General features: G+C 40.0%; 1 protein-coding gene and 1 long non-coding RNA gene across 3 annotated transcripts in view; one reads left to right on the top strand and one right to left on the bottom strand.

Moving 5' to 3' along the window:
• Positions 1-22,855, top strand: part of RASGEF1B (RasGEF domain family member 1B) — a 181,455-nt gene that overhangs the window by 114,746 nt on the left and 43,854 nt on the right. The window lies entirely within an intron of this gene.
• On the bottom strand, positions 1,617-9,768 carry LOC140700256 (uncharacterized). Of its 2 annotated transcripts, none has more exons than XR_012078627.1 (3): positions 8,823-9,359; positions 3,788-4,037; positions 1,617-1,806 (listed from the first exon to the last, which is right to left on the bottom strand). It is a non-coding gene; the product is annotated as an uncharacterized lncRNA (long non-coding RNA). The 2 variants fall into 2 exon arrangements; XR_012078625.1 differs by lacking the exons at positions 1,617-1,806; positions 3,788-4,037 and adding exons at positions 6,097-8,628; positions 9,723-9,768 and having other exon boundaries at positions 8,823-8,875.

Below are 22,855 nucleotides of genomic sequence, written 5' to 3'. Positions count from 1 at the left end.
GTGCTGCTGTGAACATTGGGGTGCATGTACCTTTTCAAATTAGAGTTTTCTCTGGTTATATACCCAGGAGTGGGATTGCTGGATCATAAGGCAAATCTATTTTTAGTGTTTAAGGATGATATCATAATCTTTATTAGCGATAACAAGAAAGAAAGTACGATAAGTACTTTTCCGAGTTCCTCAAGTAACTTCCTTTTCAGGAAGATGAACCGTCATTTATTAAGCACCTACGCTGTCTCATGTGCTCATCACAACAACCCCATCAAGCAGGTATTTTACAGAGAAGGAAAGTGGAGCTTGGAGAGACGGAGTAACTTGCTTAAGCTCTTAACAGGCAGAACTAAATTGCATTGCTAGACCTGTCTGGTTCCAAAGCTCAGACTCCTCTGCTTAAACCTCCCAAAGACTTCAGATGACTCCATACAAAATCTCACCCTCTTACCACATCCCTGTTGAGACTAAGGAATTGGGTCAGTGAGGTGGAAGAGGGAAAGGGAAATTCTAAACGTATTTTTCTCAGTTGCTACGTAATCATTTCCTTCTTAGAACTGCAATAAAATTTCCTATTTTGGTTTTTGTAATTCCCCAGGACAAGCAATGAAACTTTCGTGTGGCTCCTGCAGGCCACAGGAAAGTTGGCATCCACGTGCCTTTTATTTTTTCACTGGCTGGGTATTCTCATCTCTCAATTGCTGCACAGCTGTACGGAGCTCAAACTGTAATGAAAGTGGTTTAATGCCAACTGTACATATATAATGGTCTTTGATTTCCCCCTAGGCTTTGAAAATCTCTAATTATCTGCCTGTAGGCTTGGAATTTCTTTGCCAAGTCTATCTTCATTTTCGGAAGTGTCTCCAAGGCACTACTTTTAGAGGAATTTCTTCAGACGAGAAAACTGGCCTCAAGCCCTCAGGTGGGGGAGGTCAGTGCAGGTGATAAAGTTGGCTTGAAAAGTGACTGTGAGGAAGCTCCTTAAGAAACAACAATCTGGGCCCATTCTGTTAAAAAAAAAAAAAGAGTTGTAGAAGTGGGAGTCAGGGAAGAACACTGTATAGCCTGAATTGGGCGAAATAACAATTGAGTTGAGTTGATTCCCTGCGTGGAGGGGAAGTCTTCCCTCTGCCCTGTGTAGCTGCAGGTCCCGACTTGTGCCCCAACACACTTCCACAACCTCCTCCACACCTTCATCCACTCCGTTATTCATTCAGGCCATCTCTGGGCACCTGTATGAAATGACACCTCCATCCCTCTCAAGCCCCTTGCCCTCCTTTATTCTTTCCTTTTCACACTTACCATTGCCACATTATATTATATATTCAACTGTTTTACATACTGTTTATCTCTCTCAGCTAAGTGTAAGCTCTGTGAGCACAAAGACCTGTTCTGTTTTGTTCATTACTATACCTCTAGCATTACCCACAGTAGGAACTCGATAAATATAAGTTATTCCCACCACTGTGTACTTAGGATCTGAAAATGAATAGGACATGATTTCCACCTCCAAAGCATTCATAGACTTTTTGGAGAGATGGATAGAAACATAAATGCAAATCATACTATGAGAACTTAACTTGTATTCATGACTGTAGCAAAAGTGATTTACATGATTATCTGCTGGCAAGGTGGGATGGTTAGTTGTATGTGTCAACCTGACTGGGCTGTGGAGTCTGCAGATATTTGGTTGAATATTATTCTGGGTGTGCGTGTGATGGTGTTCCTGGATCAGGTGAACATCTGAATCAGTAGACTGAATAAAGGAAATTGTCTTCTCAGATGTGGGTTGGCCTCATCCAGTCAGTTGAAGGCCTAAAACAGAATAAAGTCACTGACACTACCACCACCATCACCATCCTCCCCACACCCACCCCCAGGAGTAAGCAGGAACTTCTCCTGCCTGAGCACTTTGACATTGGTCTTGTCTGTTCTTTGGACTCAGACTGAACCATCTGCTCTTCTTGGATCTCAAGCTTGCCAGCTTTCAGACTGGAACTTACACTGTCAGCTCTCAGGACTTTAGATTCCAGCTGGAAGTACACTTTGGCTCTCCTGAGTTCCCAGCTTGCCAACTGTAGGCCTTGGGACTTCTCAAACTCTATAATCATGTGAGCCAATTCCTTTTAATAAATATATCTCTCCTATTGGTTCTGTTTCTGTGGAGAACACTAACACATTGGACCAGGCATACAAACTTTCGAAAGTGTCATGCCCTGCTTCTCCTGGAAGCAGATGCCAAATGGACTTAAATGTGCAAGAGGTTTACTGAGAGGAGTGCCTGTGAAGGATAAGGGATAAAATGGGAAGGAGCAGGAGTGGGCGAGGGGAGCCATCAGCCTACGATACAGGTCTGAGACCTATGACAGGAAAGAGGGAAGGAAGGATTGAGTAGGAAGAGTTTCAGACCACAGCACAGTTCTGAGAAACTTCTGGTTATCCTGATGGAGATCCCCAAGCCAAAAGTGCCCATTTGAGGAATCCCCCCTTAAAACAGGAATGACCCAACTCTAGTTCCCTCACTGGGCTCTGTTGCTGGCTGCGAGCAGCCCTGGGGAAGTGTGGCCTCAGCGTGAACACTGCAGTGGATCCAAAACATGGCAGCTGGAAGCTGTCAATCAGCTACACTCCACGCCAGGTTCTCTAATCAGGATACCTTCATGACCTGTTCTTCTGGAGTGCCCTTCTGCTTTAAAAAGCCCACTGGCTTTCACAAGTTTTGGTAATCATAAAATCTCTATGTGGAAGGGACAATAAGTTGATTTCTTTTTTCGTTGAAGTATAGCTGATTTACAATGTTGTGTTAGTTTCAGGTGTATAGCAAAGTGATTCAGTTGTATATGTACATACATACATATTCTTTTTCAGATTATTTTCCATTATAGATTATTATAAGACATTGAATGTAGTTCCTTCTGCAACATAGTAGGTCCTTGTTGTTTATCTATTTTATATATAGTAGTATGTATATGTTAATCCCAAACTCTTAATATATCCTCTCTACTCCCTTCTCCTTTGGTAACCATAGTTTGTTTTCTATGTCTGAGTCTATTTCTGGTTTATAAATAAGTTCATTCATGTCATTTTTTTTTTAGGTTCCACATACAAATATATGATGTTTGTCTTTTTCTCTCTGACTTACTTCATTTAGTACGATAATCTCTAGGCCTATCCATGTTGCTGCAAATGGCATTATTTCATTCTTTTTTATGACTTAGTAGTATTCTATTCTGTGTGTGTGTGTGTGTGTGTGTGTGTGTGTGTGTCTATACATACACATACACACTACATCTTCTTTATCCATTCATATGCTGATAGACACTTAGGTTTCTTCCATGTCTTGGCTATTGCAAATAGTGCTGCTATGAACATGTGGTGCATGTATTTTTTCAAGTTAGAATTTTCTCCAGATATATGACCAGGAGTGAGATTGCTGGATCATATGTGAGAGGTGTGGAGAAAAAGGAACCTTCCTGCACTGTTGGTGGGAATGTAAATTGGTGCAGACAGTATGGAGAACAGCATGGAGGTTCCCTTAAAAACTAAACATAGAGTTACCACATGATCCAGGGATAATATGTTTATAAGGGGAGATCGTAGGGGCTTATCTTAGACCACATGGTCTTACTCAGATTGTTTATTTACCAAAGCCATTCTTAGAGCCATCCTTGCCTACAAACAAGAGTGGGATAGACTGAGGAAGGATGGTGGTGGGAATCAAGGGGGAGGGGGCCTAGAAGCTGGACTACCTCTCCACTCTGATGAGGTCAGCGGCATGGAAACAGCAGGCACTTACCATTCTAAGTGATGGGAGGAGGATCTGGTTTTTGAAACCAGTAAAAATCAAACCATGGAGCAGCTTTGGTGCCCACACTCTACTTGACACACCTCTGGCTAAGACTTTGAGGCTCTGGATACATTTCAGTAGAGCTGGGAGGAATGTGGCAGAGATCAGCTTTCCTGAGCTGGAGCAGAAAATCTCCAGTGAGTGGGCAGGAGAAGATAGTAGGCCACCTGTTCTTCTGGCAAACCGAATAGTGCTTGTTCTGTTAAATGATTAAAAATCAAGTTCTTTCCTTTGTTTCTCCTTTAGGATCAGAATTTATTAACAATTTAAAAGATTTGTGTGGGCTGGGCGTTCCCCCGTAAATATTTTCCTTCCTTAATGTATTTCCCCACCTCTACAGATTAAGAGAACTGCCACTTAAAGCTTATAAAAAACAACCTTGTCAATTAATTCTGATGGAATCACAGTGATAAAACATTAGTGCTACACAGGAGCTTGGAGATTTTTTATTGTTACATAGAGGGAAATTGAAGCCCAGAGAAATAAGTGATTGCCCAAGGTCACTGGGCTGACTAACAGCAGAAAGAAGGCTGGAACCCAGGGCTTTAGTTTTTAAGCCAGAGCTCTGCTCACCACAGCAGGCTAGCTTTCTTCTCTGCTTGTACCCTACTTTTTATTTCAAGTTCTTTAAGTCAAATACATATGTGGTTAGCTAAAGATTTTTCATAACCCTTTCTCTAGGAAATCACTTTTTTCCTCTGGCTGAGAGTTTTGCTACCTAACTTAATTTTAGAAATAAACAAACAAACAAATAAACAAACAAACAAAAACAGTGCTGGGCTGCAGGAGCCTGTGCAAAGGCCATTGCCTTGAAAATTGACAATGGCCAGAGCCTAATATAAACCCTGTGAAGGGAAAAGGAGGTCCCCAAGTCCCCCAGCTCTGTACCTGGTAGAGCTCACCCTTGTTCACTGCTGTGTAAGATCCCACAGCTGCTAGTCTGTATACTTTGAAACCTCTCTGAGCTGCAAGAAACCTTGACAATTATCTGTGAGGAAACAGAGCCCCAGGAAAAGCAAGTTAGGACTGGAACCTACACTTTCTGACTCTAAGCCAGATGACTGTCTACAGTGAAATACCTCAAAGATGAGGGTTTTAATTTAAGACAAGCAAGGACCAATTAGGAAGTCGTGTCCAAAGTGAGGGCACATCGGCAATGAGAAGCACTACTGAGTCCTTCTGATGTTCCAGGCACTGTTCTGAGCGCTTTACGTGGATGGAGTACTCCTTTAATCTTTACAAAAACTATGAGGTAGATAATATCATTTGTTGTTCAGAGTTTATACAACACTGAAAGAGACAGAGCTGGTATCTGAACTTGAGCAGTCTGGCTCAAGAGCTCACACTCAATCAGTAGGCTCTGTCGCTTTTCATAATCCAACACCTTTAATCTGATAGTCCTCTGACAAGTTCCCTTGTCCCCCCCCACCCCCACCAACTAGTAAAGTCTGCCTAATGCTTCACGCCGAGGCTTCAGCCATCTGTTATTTTCACCTGCATTGCCACATTCATTTATTTATTCAAAAAATATATATCGAGCATCTGTGAACACGACATGGTACAAAGCAGTAGGCAGGAAGTGGTTACAAAGATGCATCAGAAGTAGATGATGGGTCCTGTTCTCAGAAACCTAGTCAGGATATGTATGACTATAATGCATGGAATAAAGTGATAAATCACCGGCACCTATGAACCTACTGTTAATTGCTACAGGGAAGTAATCGAGAGATTTCTTCTGAGGAGGGAGGCCTAGCAAAGGATGGGAGAGGGGTATTTAGTTTGGCCTTTGAAGGAGGCGTTGGGTATGAAGATGTGAAGGTGGAGAGAAGGGAATGGGATGCAGGAAGACAGGGCTGGGGGGACGCGGCTGGGGGTAGGGGGGCAGCAGGGTTCAAGGTGCACATTCAGTAGGGGCCTCAGTAGAGTCTGTGCTCCATCTCAGCAATGGATATAGTGGCAAGAGTAAAGAGGACCTCGTCACCCTATTTTAAGCTGCTGTTCCATTAATACCAGACTTCTCATTTATCCCTCCTCCACTACTGTACATGAAATAGATAAACAACAAGGACCTACTGTACAGCACAGAGAACTATATTCAATATCTTGTAATAACCTATAATGGAAACGAATGTGAAAAAGAATATAGAAAAAGATATATATATATATCACTTTGCTGTAAACTTGAAACTAATGCAACATTGTAAATCAGCTATACTCCCACCCCCCCACCCCCAAAAAAGCCCTGGTGTTCTAGTACTGGATCACACTGCCTACAGTGACTAGGAGTGAATATTTTTATAACATCTATAATTATCCTTGAATGACACAATTATATTACATTGTGTTTGATCAATATTAAAAGCACTAATTTGGTAAACATTATTTTCTAAAACTTATCAAACATTTAAAAATCCTGTTTTGGCTTTTTCTTCATTTTTAAAAAAATATACCAGCATCTTCAAAAAATGAGTGCAGGTTTTTTGTCTTGCAATGTCCAGCAGGCTCTCCAGTAAAGCATGGTGGAAAGAAAGTTCAATAATTTTGGCTGGGAAGATTGTTTTCATTCATTCATTCAACAAAAATTTAATGAACACATACTATAAACAAGCTATTATTCTAAGTACTGGGGATGAAGCAGTGAACAAGAGGCACAAATTTCTGCCCCCATGGAGTCTGCATTCAGCTGAATACACAGAGAGAAATAGTGAGAACCAAAAGGCTAGGGTGCACATTTATGGGGGAAGTGAACTTTGACTGTCAAGCTGACTAATCTCATTTCTCTTCTGAAGACTGTGGGTAGTCATTGAAGGTCTTCCACGGGAAGATAGAGTGAGAGGTGTGCAGCCCAGTCTCCGGTGGCAGTAAGGAGGTTTAGCCCAGAAGTATGCAGACTGGGCCTTGGCACCAGATGACCATAGCTTTGAAATCTTGCCTGACACTGACAGTGGTGAAGCTTTGGGGAGATTGTTTAACCTCGCTGAGCTTCAACTGCCCCATCTAGAGAAGCAAAATATAATCCCTAACTTGCAAGATTAAATAATGTGATAAATACAATGCCCAGAACACAGACTAAGCTCTCAATAGCTTTCTGTTGTGATTATTATGGTGACATGGAAGATTAATCGGCTTGGGGTATGCATTTGAAATAACTGCAAGGCATCCAAAGGGAGGTGTTAGGTGGACTATCAGAAAGATGGGAGCCTTACACGAGCCCCTAAATTAATAATAACAACGTATTCACGTCTATTTTGTAAGCATCTACTGTGCTAAGCATTTGACAAGCTCCAGCTCGATTAGTTCTCCTGGCCAGCCTCTAAGGAAGATTTGGTTGCCATCATTATTTTAAAATGAAGAAACAGGTTTCATCTCTAAACTTAGTCCAGCCTACACAGTCGATAAGAAACAGAACTTGAATTCAGGTCCCCTTGACTTAAACACCCATGCCTTTAAACATTCAAAAAAAAAAAATAAGTTTCAAGTGGTAAACGCAGAAGTGGTACTTCATTTAGTTTAAGAACGGTTCCTCCCTGCCTACCCACCCACCCTCAGACACCTCCCACACCCTCCATGAGGCTGGCCCTGTTTCTCTTGCCGTGTTTGGTAAGGGAACCACTCTGCCCATCTGGACAACACCTTTTGTGGGCTGGAGCAGATTTTGCGGTTCCAGGCAGATGTCTACTCCCAATCAGAGACAGCTCTCTTGGCTCTGGAAAGGTAGTCACTGTCTTTCCAGGTTTTCTTTCCTTTCTCTGGTCATTTTGATCAAGCTTCCTGGGGCTGGGAGCCAATGCCGTGTAAATACACCAATCCGAGAAGTCAAGACCAGGTTCAGTGTGGGCCTCCACCATTTACTACCTGTGTGATTTGGGGAAAGTCCTTTATCCTTTTTGAGCCTGTCTCTCTCCCTCATTTTCAAATCAGATAACAATCCCAGGCTCAGATCAAACAACAGAGAAAATAAAGTGGTTTGCAGGAGGAAATGCTACGTAAATAGTGGCCGACAGTGGCCAGGTGGAGGAGGGGGGGCAAATCTAGGCTCTTAGCCCCCAGAAGATGTCAAAGTCTTGAGCCACAGAATGCTCCCAAGGGAAACATCCTACCCGACCCTTTGCTTAGACTACCTTGAACTTATGTAAAACCTATTTCAACTCTTCTTTTGTTTCCCAAGTGCAGCTATGTTGAGTCATTTTTCACTCAAGAAAAAGTGTCACATTCACAATTCTGCCCCTTCTGTAGTGATGTTAATTTTAGCATTACCTGTTCAGATTGCAGGTTTCTAATCCAAAAAACAAGCCCTACTTAGGACAGAATGGAGGCAGCCCTCTGACTCACTTAACAGTTTAATATCAAGCTTTTGCCATTTCTCAGTGAACAGATTCTGGCAACAAAGTCTACTGTAGTGTTCTTTCCTAATAATTTTCCGTATGAAGATCTGACAACTTGGCTTCCAAAGATCCATGGTGTAGAGATGACATTTCCCAGCCAGTGTAGGGAAGAATTTGATCTGATCAGAAGAAAACAAGATGCAAATTGTTCTGTGTGTAAATCAGGGGAGCTTGACCTTGCTTCTTATTCTGAGTCAATCCCTTGAAAACACTAACTCCTCCCGGAGAAAAGAGACCTGTCTTTTCATGAACCTCCACTCCTCACTTACACTGTCTCACAAGCAGGCATTTTCTTGTTCTTCTTTCCTTTTCCTTGGATGTACAATCTGGCCTGTCGAAGGAGACACCAAAATGCCAGAGCAGTCGAGCGCGTAATCGGCATTTACTCTGGGCTCTGCCACGTTTCTAGCCAGAAGGACGGCAGAGTTGAATGAGTGGGGACTCGAGCGTGCGGCTTTGTTCAGCGAGCCTGCCAAGCATTACTATTCCAGCCCTTAAGCCTGTGCCAGACTGTTAATGTCTTAATGCTTATTCAAGTGTCAGGGAGTGCTGGCAGATGTCAGGGAGAATGGGAGGCTGTCAATAAGGAAATTACTTACATTCACAGGGTGATTGCTGCAGTCTGTCAGGTAGCGTTTGAGAGGATGTCAAGCTGAAAAGAAGGAAGCAGAGAAAAAAGAGAAGGTGGCAGCAAACAGCATTGAGGGAGGGTCCTTTTTTTCCTTTTATAAATTGTTTCAAGGTATTTTATTTCCCTTTTATTTCTAGAGCTCAACACCAGTCACAGGTCAAGAAATAAACAAGCCGTGGTTTCCTATTTCTGAAGACCTTCACCATAAGTGCTCAGTGCCTGGGGCCTTTGGTTTTTGACGCACGACAAAGAATTTAAGTTCTTGCCTGACAGGGCAGCAGGAGTCAGGTGCTTGGTCATTAGGAAACACATGTGGTTTTCCATACCTTCTCTATTTCATTCAACCACGGCTTACTCAATACCTGCTATGTGCTGGGCGTGGCAGATAACTCAGCGACTCAATGTACACAGAAACGTATTTTAAAACACATTCTTTAAATTCTAGGGAGGGAAAGGCTTCCTCTTGGCTGTGTGGTTTTAAGATTAAGAATTTAGACTAAGTAGAATCCCACCCATGTCACTTTGACAGCGCCTGTCTTCTCGCCTGTGGTGAGAAGGCTTGGGGGACAGAGCTTTGGAGAAAGGGCCTTAAAGGCAATCTGGCCTTTAAAAGCTCCTCTTAGTTCCGGATTTGCTATGGTGATTCTATTTATTGCCTCCTGATGCCTGGAAAGCTCTATTCCTGTCCTTTACTCTTTTTTTTTTTTTAACTGGTCTGTATACCGAGTACCCCATCCCTCTGTGTATGTACATGTGTGTGCTGGGGGTGGGGGTTGGGGGGTGGCAAAAATACTTTTCTCATTGGCCGATACTCGGAATCAATGGTCTAATTACAAGGGGGAAAATGCACATGTGTTACAAAACTTACGTTTTAAATGAAAGGATAGGTCCCTCAGAAACACCCTGGAAACATGAGACACCTCCAGTGTTTATCCCTGATGATGAGGAAAACACAACTGCCTTGAAAGGAACATGGCAATTCCGTTCGTAGTTAATGGTAGCTTTTTAGGGCTGTCTGCACTTAATCTCCTACTGTAACCTTGCCCCCTCTAATATTTTAGAGTTTCTTCCAGAAGGGGTAGAAGAGAGGAAGTTAGGCACATTTGTAAGTTGCTTTTGGACTACTTAAAGAAAAGCCCATGTTTTACTGATGGATACTGCAGGGTTAAAGGTGCCCAGGAATACAGGGATCAAGGACAGGGAACTTTCTCCCAGGGTGCCTGAGTCAGTTAAACTCCTGAAAGATGCGGGGGCAAGGACTGGACAAATGGGGACAAAACGGGCTGGGTTAAACGGAGTGAAAGCTGAAGTCCAGACTTAACCAGGACAGAGAGGTGGCCCTGATGACTCCTGCGGGCCCCTCCCCACTGCCGCCCCTGTCCCAACAGTTCAGAGGTAGTGATGTAGAGTTTGGATTCTGCACAAGAACGTGCTGGCGTCCATATCATTACTGCACCCCACGAGAAACAGCCCCTTCCCCCTACCTCCTCGCCCCTGCAGCTCTATGTACTCATGGATTTCCAGGGCGCACACCTCCATCGCTTTAACACTAGTCCTGGGTGAGGCTCCCGGCCTTTTTAAGTGTCCTCTGAACCTTTGAAGTGCTCTCCCCAAGGGACCATAGGCAAATTTCTCTCTGAAAAATGTGGCGTTGCTTAACCCATCCCCCAAGGCACTCTTTCAGGGACACCTTGCATTTCAGGGAAGAGTAATTAAGTTTCTATCTGCTGGCTTTACAACAGCTTCCCTTCTTTTCCTTGCTAAGCTGAAGCAGAGAGCAGTCGGGCTGGAAGCTCTGTGATCCATATATTAGCTTTGAAACATTGTTCCTCCTCATTAGAGCTACTGGTGCTGTACCATCATCACCCCCTCCGCCCTCACTCACCCAAGTCAAGTCAATCTAACCCCGTCCCCTATGTGCTGCAGTATCAAGCTCTGGGTAAGAGCAGATCGATCAATCAATCAATCAATCAATCAACCGAGAACTAATACGGAAAGAAATACTTATAAACACAGAAGAATATGCTACAGCCAACCTAAGCAATGTTAGGACAAGAGGTGTGTCAGAAAAAACAGCAACAAAGCATTACATTTCCTGTGTGCATTTATTTCCCCATTTGGTATTTACAGTATACTGCTCATTTCACAGAAACATTCTATTTTTAAAAAATAAAAATCCACAGCGTTTTCAAAATATTTTATTTTTCTCTTCTAGAAACTTTTATGATTGCTATTATTATAAATCTTTGTTTCTTTTATCCTGTTCTCTAACTGGGTGGATACTGCTTAAGGAGTAATGAGAAAAATAAAAATAAGGCCTACTAATTAACTGTCATTAATTAAGTACTTACTGAGTGCTGGGTTAACCTCTTTGCAGTGTCTCACTAAGATTTTAGGGCACTCCATTATCCCTGTTTTACAGGTAAGGATTGAGGCTTAGAAATGTTTAACAGCTCAAGGTCCCTGGTTTTGTAACCCCGGCTCAAGGTCATTTCCTCAAGAACTCACCCTCAGTTAGGATGTGTACCTCTTTAAATGTTCTTACAATCTTATAACATCTTGTACCTTTCCTTCATATTTCTTAAGAGAGTTGGTAATTTTACATTTATGTAATTATTTGATTAAAGTATTTCTCCCCACTAGACTCTGAATTCTAGGACAGCAGAACCACGTCTGTTTTAGCTCTTACTGAGCCTCGTACATAGTAAGATTATAATACGTATTGAATGAATGAATAATGGAATGACTTAATTAGCGAATAAACTCATCCTTATCTGTCCAACTCCGGAATTTGAGAGTTTTAGTGTACGCAGCAAAATTACTTTTTAAATGAAGTCCTAGGTGACAGAATGTGCAAAGCGCTCTATAACATGCCACACTGAGTAGTGCCAGCTAAAGGACCTGGGCTGGAATCCCAGCTCCACCACTTTTTGGCTGTTTGATCTTGGACAAGTTACTCAACTTCTCTGTGTCTGTTTCCTCATTTGCAAAATAAACATAGTAATACAATTCACCTCATATAATTATGAAGATTAAATGAATGTGAAACCTCGCAGAACAGTGCATGGTGCTTAAAAAGTTCTATGTATATATTAGATATTATCATTATTCAGGAACTTAGTACAAAAAAATAAAATATCCCAGGCTACCCTTCATTCAAAAACTCCTGTGTGATAGTGTTTATTTATCGACTCAAATCCCCTGTTCCTTCTTAGGGGAGGATCCTAGAGGTATAGATCTTACACATGTGGCCCCAGGTTCTCATCTCAAATAGAAAATACCTAACATGAGTCCATCTTGAGATTTTTACTAGTCTTACACCCTACAAGTTCAGAAAGAAAATATTTAGTGAAGATAAATTATTTTAAAAATTTGAGCATGTATTATAAATATTCTTTTAAGAATATCTAATGCTCTCCCAGTTGGGCCCAGGATCCTCTAGAGTCTTTATCAACGATTGTGGAACTGGGCAGAGTGACCAGGGACCTGACCCAGAGTCCCACAGTCCCAGAGTTCATCACAGCCCTGCCATCTGTTCGCGGTCTAGTCTTGTGTAGGCTTGATAACTGCTTCCAGTCTTGTTTCCTCCACTAGAAAATGGAGATGCCAGTGAGATGCTTGTGGTGGTTATGTGAGAGAAAGTTCCAAAGGCCCTGGTAAGTCAGACATACTTAGTAAAAGTTAGTTTTCTAATACCCTCTCCCCTCTTATTTTCCTTTTTATAACCGTTCCAACCAGGACTTGGCCTTTTGTGCCTTCTCTGATCACTTCCTCACGGTTCCTCCAGCCTTCCTAGGACTGGGATCATCACGTGGCCCTTCTCCTTTGTCCTGTCCTCCATGTGCTCTCAAGGTTCAAAGTAAAAGAAGTAGAGGAGTGGAAAGAAAAATGAGACATTCGGTCAAAACACTTGAATGGGAATTTGTCTTCACTTCTGCTTCTGCCTGGCTACTTGATTTTGAACAAGTTATTTAACTTTTCTAAGTTTTCTTTTGCCCACCTGTGAAAATGCGATTAATTCTCCATGAAAATGAGGCTCATTTTCCATGAAGCATATTCTGAAACCTTTTTTTCCTTCCTCTGCCCTATCTGTGTGTATCTGTGTCAGAACAGCAGTAACAATAGTACTGTTTTCAATTTGCACCTTCCAGAATCTTTTGTATTTATTGTCTTCCTTGGTCACCATATCAGAATTCTGAGGTATTCCAGTTGAGCACTATCACTCCATTTCCAGATAAGGAAAGTGAGCTGAGACAGGGAGAGGTTATATGACCAGGCAAGGTCACTGAGACCCTAGAACACAGATGCATTGACTGTGGTCTGGCAGACTTCTTTTTACATCTGTTGTGTGCACTGCGCTGGACACAGTGCTAGCGATACGGTAACCATCCCATACGTCTTTGTAGCAGAGCACACTCACTAACTGCTAACCAAAGGTAATAGATGCCAAGAGCCACAATTCCTTTTCATCTTATTGATTGTCTGTGAAGAAAGAATCCCTTCTTTTTTCTTGGATGAATTCCACTGTCAGGGCCCCATCTCTTGTGGATTCCACGAAGAGCCCCATGGGATAAAGGGATTAATTTTACTTTACATCATTATTTCAATTTTCTGTAAGCACTAGCCTTGGGATGGATATCTTTCAGCAGGGGTCTGTTTGGACTTTGAATGGTGTATGTTTTATTATATTCCAAACCTTTGAAATTCCATAGAAAAACAAAAATCAAGATTGGAAATTGTCTTGATAATCTTCTTGTGAGTTTTTTCTTGAGCCCCTCTTTTAGGTCTGGGTTATGAGAAGTATGTACCCAGAAGTTTCAGTTTCATTTTTAGTGAAACTGAGAAGTGATAGAATTGACTTTAAAACTCCACAACAAGAATAAAACGATAAGACTATCTGGGATTTTTTTTTCTGTTTTTTAAAAATTACATTTTCTCACGACTTTCGATACAGTTTTCAAGAAATCTTTAAAATTTCAATGTGTCATGTATTCACACGGTGCAAACATGATAAAGTATGAAAAGGTGTCTTCAGAAGTTTCCTTCCTGTCTTTTCCTCTCACTGTCTTCCACTTACTTAGTTCCCATCTCTTCCCCAAAAGAGCTAACCATTTATCAGTTCCTTGTTTATCTGACCAAAGAGTGTTCTAGGTAAAAAATAATATAGTACAAACATATTCCTTCTTGTTTCCTTCTTTTATATACATTATAGCACACACTACATAATAATCTGTACCTTTTCCCACTGAACAGTATCTGAGTAATCCATATCAGTGCATCATCTCCTTATTATTGTCTATTACACTTGCAAAGTGTTTGATTCTTTGAATGCATCAGAATGTATTTTTCCAGTTTTCTAATGATGGCCAGTTAGTTGTTTCTAATATTTTACCTAAAGAAATGAATTACTTTTTTCATGTGTTATTTGAAATAAGAGTGGAGGATATCCATCGAGTAATTTTCCTTTAGCTTGTATTGCTGGATCAAAAGGTATGTGAGTTCGTTATCCTCCTTAACAGTGGATTTTTGCTTATCTGATGAGTTAAAGAAAGAGGTGTCTCAGTATAGTATTAATTCATATTTTTGTTAGCATGAGTCAGATTGAGCATTTTTCTTCTGTGTAAAAGGTACAAACTATGTGTTCATATCCTTTGTTGATTTTCTTCTGGATTGTTGATGCCTCTCATCCAGGTGAAGGACAGTAAATCAGTGTAATATAGACATAGAACTGAATCACTAAGCTGTGCACCAGAAACCAGCACAACCCTGTAAATCAACTGTACTTCAATAAAATAAATAGATAAATAAATAAATAAGTGTATATTCACAGTTTCCTAAGTTTGCTATGGGATGGGCTTCTGTTTTAGGAGAAGGTGGTCATTCTTACCTCCTTTGTATTTGAAGCTACAGGTGGTTAGTTTTGGTAAGCCCTAATGAATCATACATCTTTTTATTCTGTTTTTAAGATATGGCCAAAGTTGAATCGGAATAAACCAAAGCGTAACTATCCCTAAGGTCCTTCTTTCGATTGCGCTCGTCCACAGGGTTGAAATTTGCTCAGTATATTTGAAAGAAAAAACCATGACAACTATGACAGACTCCCATTCTTTCTTCTTCTGAAAGCAGTTTTAAAATCATTTCACCTGTTCTTACAGTAAGAACTGAAAGAACTGATAATGTTGAGAAGAAAAAAAATGAAATTGTCTACTACAGAAGGAGTCTAATACTATCACTAAGTGATTGCTCTTTTTCCCTCTCTTAGAAGTTTGAAAACGATTCTTTTTCAATCAATATACAGTTTTCAGAAACTTGGAAACATAATGGCATGCTCTGATTTCTCTAAACATGGCTATAAAATTAACCTACTGGCTTCATGGTTCACCACATAGAAAAAAAGGAAAAGCTGGAGTATGAAAGAATGATGAGGTGGCGTATATGCTGCCTAGTAATTAATTGATTGATTCAGCATGTATTATCGAGCAGTAACTATGAGCCAGGCTTTCTACTGAACACTAGGAATAGGTATCAGCAGATAAGAAAGGTGTGCCCCTTGCCTTCTCAGAGCTGGTGTCCTAAACCTGTCCCTCTTTACTCTGATTACACTGAGAATCATCTGGAACAGCTTTACAAAAATATCAATATCTGGGCCTGAGGCAAGAAACTCTAGGGGTGCAACAGAAACAAGTATTTTTTTTAAAACTCCCTGGTGATTTTAAGTGAAGCCAGAGTTGAAAACCACTGGTCTAACCATACCCCAGAGGTAGCTATGAAACCGCAAAATATTTTGAAGAGGAAGTGGTCATGGAAATTTTCTTGTGATGTAATCTGAACTACATAGCATGGACTTTGAAGCATTCTTGCCATGTTTGACTCAAATGCAATAAAGCTTTAAGACCCGCCTTACAATCTATGGATAACTTAGAGGCTAGAAGGACAAGTTAAATGGTGCCTCAAGGGAAAATATCAGACAATTCTAGAAAGTGGTTCTTTCCCCAGGACAGGCTGATTGGTTTCTTCACAAAAGACAATGTCAAGAGAAGCAGAAAAGGGCTGGGAGTGGGATGGGGACTGATACAGATGGAAAGAGAATAAAGAAACAACCACCAAAAGGAACACTTTAAATTTCTCTTGGTTCAAAAAAAATTCTTCAGGATAACTTGGGGGGACAATTTAGGAAATTTAATTACTTAAATATACACCAGAAATTAGATGACATTAGTTAATATTGCTGATTTTTCTTAGGTGTTTAGCTGTATCATTATCTATGGACGAGAATGTCCTTATTTTTTAGGAGATGCACGCTAAAGTATTTAAGGGTGTCAGCAACTTTCAAACGGTTCTTCAACAACACAAAATGAAGTTACACAGATAGATAAGCAAATACCGTCATATTCTGTAAGGAGGCTGATGTATTAAAGATGAAAGGGGCTGTTGAATAGTGATGATAGTTACATTTAATTAACTCCACTTATTGAGTTCTATGTTCCAGATACCGTACTTCTTTATACATATGATATTTCACTTTTTAAAACTGAAGTGTAGTCGATTTTCGTTTCAGATGTACAGCAAAGTGATTATATATATGTATTCTTTTTCAGATGTTTTCCGTATTATTTCATTTTTAAAGCAAGCAGCATTATTTCAATTTCACAAATGAGAAAACTGAAGCTTGTAATGGATAAACAACTTGTTCAAGTTCACACTGAGTCAGAATTTAAACGAAATTCTTCCTGTTTCCATCGTGGGGGATCTTGATCATTGCTCCGCCCCCAGACTGTACTGTAACCACTCTTGCGGTAAAGAGACGCACACACGCTTTGAATCTGTTTCCATTACAGCACTTATTACAGTGCAAATCCACCCAATGTGTATGTGTCTGCTCTATTGACTGCGTCCTCCTTGTCATACAGGGACCATGATCTTTGGAGTCTGGCCCACCTGGGTCCAAATCTTGGCTCTGTCCTTATTAGATTTTTGTTCTTAGGGTATTTTTAAATACTTCCTTCAGTTTCAGTTGCCTCTTCTGTCAAGATGGATATAATATGAAGTGCTCTGTAGGATCATTATGCAGATTAAAGAAATATCTAGAGAAAGCATTTAGCATAATCCTGGCGTATAGTAAATGCTCAGGAAATGTTAGTCTCCCCCTCTCCACCTTTCAAAAAAATTAATTTGGATGGCCACAGATATCTCCTGCTTATACAGAGAAACCCCTGATGTCCAAAGTGATGGTCAATGCTGGATCCTGCAATTGTGTCCATTAACTGTCAACTCTGCATCAGGGACCATGGCTTTGACTCCCTAAAACCTACAATGGAACTCAAGTATTAAAAAATACATGTTTGTTAGTATTAAATTATCAGTATGATAGTCATTGTGACTTCATTTATTAAGGTTGTGTCTGGTATTAAAATTTCCCTCTAGGAACTTAAAATGAAGATATTTGTAATGGGTTTCTAAAATTCAGGCAGAAGTAGTTCTTTGTAAATATATTTTGGGGCTATGAAATTTTATTCCAGGCAAATGGAATAGTATGAGAAAAGTCACAGAGATGGGAAAATGTAAACTGTTTTTTTCCCCAGAGACAGACAGTCCAATCCATTGGTTCACTATGTATGTAAAAGCATAAATAAGAGATAAGATTGGAAAATTTGGTGGAAAACCAAGACTGCTTCAATATAGCAAACCACTGTCAGTTTTGGAGTAAGTGAGCAATTTAGATTCCTGAGATACTGCGTATCAGGGCTAGTCTAATCTAGCAGTACCTTGTATGGGTACCTGTGTGATCAGGGCTAGTCTAACCTAGCAGTACTTTGTATGGGTACCTGTGTGATCAGGGCTAGTCTAATCTAGCAGTACATTGTATGGGTACCTGTGTGATCAGGGCTAGTCTAATCTAGCAGTACGTTGTATGGGTACCTGTATGTGTCTCGTTGGGGCCGGATGTGGGGTGGCAGTTAAGTAGGTCATCATTTCTCTAATCTCTGAATGCAATAGGACCGGAAATGGTGAGGGAAAAATAAGGGAAATTTGGAAGTAGAAAAACAAGAGGAAAAAGCCGCTGACTGGATGTAGGCAACAAACTTGGATAAAGAGGCCAAGCTGGCTTTGAGGTCTCAAGCCTGAGTAACCTGGAGAACAAAGGTACTATGATCAGAAATAAGAGAGTCATAATGGTGAGCTGTTTTGAGGTTGGTGAGAAATTTCCTAATGGAAAGATGAGTTTATTAGACCTCTGCCTTCTTTTAATTTGCAACACCACAACCCACTGACAGAGGCAGGTCATCAAAAAGCTGAAGGCTTAAAACTATGAGATCTATCTCTCCTTGACTTAGGTAGCAGAGCACCTAACATCTTATGAGCTGATGCAAGGGCACAGAGCAAAGGAAAGAGCTTGAAAAGTCTCTCTTGGAGTCAGTAGGCACAGACTGACTCAGAATAGCCATAGCCCAAGGCTTATGGGTTTCCATGGCCCATAAGATCTGTAACTCCATCTGCTTTATGGACAGTCTGGTTAAGAAAAAGGGTATAATTCAGGAAAAGTGAATTTCAGGGAGCTACATAGTAGATCAAAAGGTAGCAATATTTCCACATTTTAATTTATTCCATAGGTACTGAACACCTACTAAATACCAATTATTGTGGGCATTGGCATTATAGATTAGGTCTTTCCTCAAGTGCACTTTTTATTCAAATTATTCTACTAGTATTTTTATTCTAAATCTAATTCTAACAGAAAGCACATAAATGGGTAAATAAGATAATTTGAGAGTTATAATACCTTCCTAAGGTTTCCTTGAAGTGCCTCTTCCTTCTTAGAAATGACCTGGAATTTAGCTGTCCTGGCAATACTCATGACTGACTCCTCATCCTTCAGGTGTGACTTAAGAGGAATCTTCCGTGCCCTCTCCCAGCAGGGCCTCACAGCTGCTCTCCGTCCCAGGAAAGATCACCATCTGCAATGACTGCTCATTGACTTAACTCCCTGGTTTAATGTCTGTCTCGCCCACCTGGAAGGTAGCGCCATCACAGCAGGAACCTTGACTGTTGTGTGCTCCTTGGGTTCCCAATGCCTTTTCCAGGGCCTGACCCATTGAAGGTTCGCGGTAAATATCTGTGCGAATTAGGGTGACCAACCCTCTCAGTTTGCCTAGAGCTGAGGGTTTGCCCAAGACATAGAGTTTTCTGTGCTAAGACCAGGACAGTCCCAGGGAAATAGGGATGACCGGTCACTCTACGTGGAATGCATATCCACTGGATGAGAAATTAGTCCCCTAAATTAGTTCCAGACCTCTTATCATTGAAGTGGAATGCCACCTCTCATTCACCAGACCTGGAGCAGAGGTATCACTATGCCACCGGATGTTTAGTTGCAGCTGCTGCCTCTAGCACAGGCCGAGCCTTAAGGAAAAGTGAAAGCAGATTTCCCCAGGGACTCTTTAAAGCATCATAATCACTATAATATTGTGGACACCGAACTCCAGGGAAAAGATATGCCCATAACTATAACCAAGTCAGTGGAGCTGGGTCAAGTCCATCGCTTCTGGGCCTCCTCAGGCCTCTTGGCTGACTGCTCCCGATGGAGCCAGTCTAAAAACTGACAAATTTAATACAGTCTTAATACGATGTAGCATTTACCAGCTAGAAAACACCTCTGAAGTCATGCCCCCAGTCTCCTCATTTACAGTTGAGGAAACTAAGAATCTGAGATCTTAATGTCTCCAATAGAGAGCCACGATCTGCAGGATCCTTGTAATTTGTTCCTACACAAATTGGCCTGTTTGAAAGAATGGTCACTGCTCTTGCTCTCCTGGTGAGAAAAATGAGTCCCTTCTGTTGTCTGCCTTCAACAGGCTGTCCTATTTTGCATTTCCTTCCTCATTTTGTATGCTCTGGAACAAGTTCTGCTAGCCTTTTTGCAAATGACTTATTTCAATATACTGGTCAGTTCTCCCTAAAATAACTGTGTAACAGGTTCAAACATTATCTCTTCCTTGAAGCATAAGTTGATTACTCTGCGATTTAGAGTGGAAAAAAAATTTCACCACTATGTAATTTGCAGACAAGAAAGAAAGATAAAGAAGAAAGAAAAGGAAACAAAAAGAAAAAAGAAAGTCTAAAAACTCCTATAAAAATTTATGAAGCCTAATATAGGCACCTTACTTATCAGGCCAGATGATTCTGGAATTTATGTTATTGTGATATACCTTAAAGGCTTGATTCTGGCAATATATATGGGTGTTGTTTTTTTTTTTTCCTCACCAATGAAAAGATGAAGACCAAAATTCACATTCATTTTTATCTTCTTGTATGTTCTAAATCAAAAAATAACAATTAGTCTTAATGTAAGAGCAGGGGCAGGGCTAAACAAAATCGTACCTATTTAGAGATATTTTCAAAACAGAAAGTCCTAGTTCAGCTATTTTGGGGGTAAGTACAGCTTGTTTAGTATCTGGAAGTTAGAATGTTGGGCTCACAAGTGGTGTTTGACTTTTAACTTAGGAAGGCAGGGCATTTCAAAAAGAATTTGTTGTGAGTTCTTAAAAAACAAAACAAAACAGAACTTAAGACAATTGTTTTATTTATCTGGGTAACATTATCCAGACTAAGATATTTTGTTTGACCTTCTGTTATGAATTTCTTGCTGTGAGAGGTATTACATTCATACCTCCACAGAGAAGGCCTTGGTCTTTCTTAGGCTTATTTCCTTACATGCTTTTCCTTACGAGATAATCTCTTTAAAGTCATTGAGCAATAGTCTGGGCCAGAAAATTCCTATTTCTTTCAACTGTTTCCAAACTTCACGTCTCCAAGCAACAGCCATGTCCTTCCACCCTGTTTACTCATCCAAACACATCTCCAAACATACACCTTGACTCTCCGAACAGACCTGAAGCCACTGGACCATTCCACCAATAGGGAGACATTTCCACATATTCAACCTCCATTTTCCTTTAGTTCTTGACCACTCTTCAGAGACAGCTGATTGGAGATAATTATGTGAGTAATTGTAGATTCTAAAATTATCACTAGTTATGTCCAAGCCCTGGAAACATTAGTCATATGCTAGTGGTGTTAGTCTGTGGAAGATTTGACTTTAAAGCAGGCTTCAGTCAAGAATCCAAGTTCTTCTGTGTTTACTCATGATACACATTGCATCCTGAGAAAGTGTACACATAATCACATCCAAAAGCAAGAGGAGGCTAATTTTTATAAATTCTGTGAGATGTACAGCATTCTTTAACAAACTTTTCAAATATTGTAATTGTGTATAGCAGGACCAAACCAAAATCTCTGGAATTTGATTAACTGTTATATAATGTAAATGTGATTAATCAATGAACCAAAAAAGGTAAAACAATAATTTTCCAGTATATATTGCCTTAAAATGTAAGCTTTAAATACAGAAGTTTAAGGTTATGTAATATAGTTATATGAAAACATCCAATTTTTATGCTTTGTTTTTCTTTCTTTAATCAAAGTTATGCATAAATGTGGTTTAAAGAATGCAACTGTATCCAAGTTTTTTTATTAAACCTCAGACTCCCTGCCCCTCCCCCCCCAAGCCCCATCTTCTCCACTGCTTCTCTCCAGAGGCATCACTTTGAACTCTTTTTGTTGCTTGGAAAACATCCAATTTTGATCATAAAAATCTTTTGGTTTTTGGGAGAAATTCATAAAATAGAAAAAAAATATATTGACGCCTGTGTACCTGCTACCCACAAATGATAATACTGAACATTTTGTCATGTCTGCTTTAGGTCTTTGTTTATGAAAGAAGTCAAACACTACACATAAAGTCGAAGCCCCCTCTGTCTCCCATCCCCAGTCCCACCCCATCCCTTCCCAGGAACAGCTATTTTCATTCTCTAGTGAGACAGACTGTGTGCTCTGCTCCATTTGTTTTTGTGTAGAAAAATATACTTAGCATCATGTTTTTTCACAGCAATATTTAAATATATTGTACAGAAATGCTGATTTTACAATGAAAATGATGATTATCCATGAGTCAAAATGAATGTTTGGACAATTTGCAAAATTAAACTTCACAAAATTATCTAGAAATCATAACAATGCTGTAATATTTATGAAAGATGATACAGACTTATGAAAATCAATTATTTTATTATATTAAACAGAAAATACCTGAGGTATAGGTCTTCAGGATGACAACAGTAAATGCTTATTAGAGAAGCTTTTTGATCAGCATAATTTCTTGAATATAGTTTATGAAGTCTGATTAATAGTCTAGACTATGGTAACTTTAATGATGAAGCAACTAAGGCTTTACTATTTCATTATCTTGAATATTAAATAAGATAAATGGCATTAGGAATATTTAGAGGATTCTAATACAAGATACTAGCAACATCTGAAGAATTCTCCTTTATCATTTCATCAAGAAGTATTTAGTAGAGAATAGTTGTCATAAATATTTGAAAACAAATTATACTTCTGTAACATCGAAGTAGCTCCACAGATTTCAGCCCTGCAGGAATAATCAGGAAGAAAAATCGTGCTGTTTTTGAAGTCTTCGGCTTATCATCCAGACTCTTCAACTTGTGTAACTTGGCTGCTATCTTGTTGGATAGTCTTGGACAGATCATTTAATCTCTCTAAAATTCAATTTTCTCACCTCAAAAATGCCTTGGTTGGTGGCACTAGGGTGGGGAAAGATTAAAAGAGATGATCATTAATATTTCTCCCAGCTCTAAAATTTTATTATTCTATTATTCATTTTCTCCCTCCCCACTTAATGTTCTAGGACATAGATTGGTAATTAGTCAAAACTGAGGGAATTTTCTAGCAAAATAATCAGACTTAACATCAAAGGCTATAAGAATTTGAAACAGAAAAATCTTTTCTTAAGTTATAAGATCAACTCATTTACAGGCAACCAGACAAAAACCACTAGAAAGAGAAATTAGAACTAGAGAAATACATGTATATTTATTGTTCACTATAAAGATTTTACAGGATGAAGAATATTTATCTCAATAA

The sequence above is a fragment of the Vicugna pacos genome, chromosome 2 (assembly GCF_048564905.1).
Source record: "Vicugna pacos chromosome 2, VicPac4, whole genome shotgun sequence".
In the NCBI taxonomy this organism is placed as follows: Eukaryota; Metazoa; Chordata; class Mammalia; order Artiodactyla; family Camelidae; genus Vicugna; species Vicugna pacos.
Note: the sequence above shows the minus strand (reverse complement) of the source record. Positions and strands in the feature narration are given on the sequence as shown.